This window comes from Trachymyrmex septentrionalis, unplaced genomic scaffold (assembly GCF_001594115.1).
Source record: "Trachymyrmex septentrionalis isolate Tsep2-gDNA-1 unplaced genomic scaffold, Tsep1.0 scaffold79, whole genome shotgun sequence".
Lineage (NCBI taxonomy): Eukaryota > Metazoa > Arthropoda > Insecta > Hymenoptera > Formicidae > Trachymyrmex > Trachymyrmex septentrionalis.
Window position 1 is genome coordinate 1,384,427 of NW_017305977.1, and position 2,100 is coordinate 1,386,526.

The following is a 2,100-nucleotide window of genomic DNA, read 5'->3' on the forward strand; positions in this document are numbered from 1 at the left end:
AAGAATAAATTACAAATAGAGAAAAGTAAAATTAAAAAAATATATAATAAAAAAATAAATATAATAAATAAAAAATATATAAATAAGAAATAATAAAAACACAATTAAAATTACGAGTTTCGGCTACCGGATTGAGCCCTCTTCAGACATTAATATATCGAAAAAAATCGTAGTACAAAATCAATTATCGCAAATGTTCGCATTAATGAAATGTTCATTACATTCACAATTCAGGTGAGTCTTAATGTAGAACTCGACATTATTTCCGTACGATTGAACAGTCAAATGTATTTCAAATATCTTGGAATAGCTCTAATTGATAAAAAAGATAAAAAGACTTCTTACAAAAAAATACACGCAAATAAATTAACCGGAAATCAAATAATAAATAAAAACTCACCAAAAATTATGTGTAAATTATTCAAACAAACGTGTCCATATAAGAATAAAAAAAACTTTTAGAATATATGAAGAAAGATGGAACGCAGATGTGTAAGACGGACATTATGTGTCGATTATTATGTCGCTCGCTGTTGTGGATCACCACGCACTGAGTCCGTCTTACACATCTGCGTTCCACCTTTCTTTATATATTCTAAAAGTTTTTTTTACTTACGAAAATAATGTCGAGTTCTACATCAAGACTCATCCGAACTGTGAATGTAATGAATATGCGAACATTTGCGATAATTGATTTTGTATGATTTTTTTCAATATGTTAATGTCTGAAAAAGGCTCAATCCGGTAACCGAAACTTGTAATTTTAACTGTGTTTTTATTATTTATTATTTATTAATTCTTTATTTATTATTTTTTATTTTTTATTATACGTTTCTTTAATTTTACTTTTCTCTATTTGTAATTTATTCTTCTAATTGTGTGACTTTTTTTTAAAGAAATGTATTGACTCTTACTATTGACGAAACTCAGGTGAAGGCAAAGGCAAAAAGAACAGGGTGTGTGCAGAGAACCAAAAAGATATATTGATAAACAGACGTGGTCGTTACATGTGTCGTAGCCAGACTGGGACGAAACAGAGAAACCAGCGCGTAACGCCGATACGTGGCGTTAGTGGCGACACAACATGTATTGCTCGTAGTATGTAGGTAGCAGGACAAATCTCAACACTTACTTTGCCTTTTATTTATTGTTATTTATTTCATATAGGAAGAGTCCTTCAATATGTTAAATATTATATGTTAAAATAGTAGTGTATATCAGAATATAATCTCTCATAATTTACCATTTTGCATTAAGAAGCTATGCAGAAGATTATTGCGCAGGAGTCTGGAGATTCAAACTTCTGCGCAATAATCTTCTGCGCAGATGCTCGCCGCTCGACGCTTGCATGTAATGGTATCTTAAGGGTGCTGTCTATTGACATATAGAATGGACCACCAATGGTAGTAGTGGGGGTAGAAGATGAGTAGAGTGAGAGGCAAATAAATGGATAAATTTCTTTCTCTGTTTACTAAAGCTGGTTAGTAGGTACTGCTGAAGCAACAGCAACCAATCAAGTTTTAGTAAATAGAAAAAGAACGTTCATCCATTTATCTGCCTCTCATTCTACTCGTCTTTTTACGCCTATCACTGTCATCGGTGGTTCATTCTATAAGTGCATTAGTTTACCCCGGATCTACAATAGAGTTCTAAGTCTTAAGTTATAAAAAATAGACGAATCAGAATTGATTATTCTCTTTAAATTCGACTGTAATTGGTTAATTTCTTACGACTTAAGGCTTAAAACATCTATTATAGATCCGGATTTACGTAGTAATATGCCGGCTAGCGCATCCACTGCTTTTTCATCTGCTAGTCACATGACCTAAATTTATCGAATGGACCTTTGCATAAAAAGCTGCTCGGCATCGTATTGGATCGTATTCCAACAGAAAACTGGACGAAGCTAAGAACTGTTTACAGTATAAGAGAATGGATCGTAATTAATCGGAAATCCATCGACGCTTTACGAATAATTAAAATGTAATATTTTTAGACTATATAAAAGATTATACTTTTATTAAGATATTAAATTTTATCAATTATAAAAGCAATAAATATTTTATAAATATTTAATTTATTAATTTTATTATTGTAAAT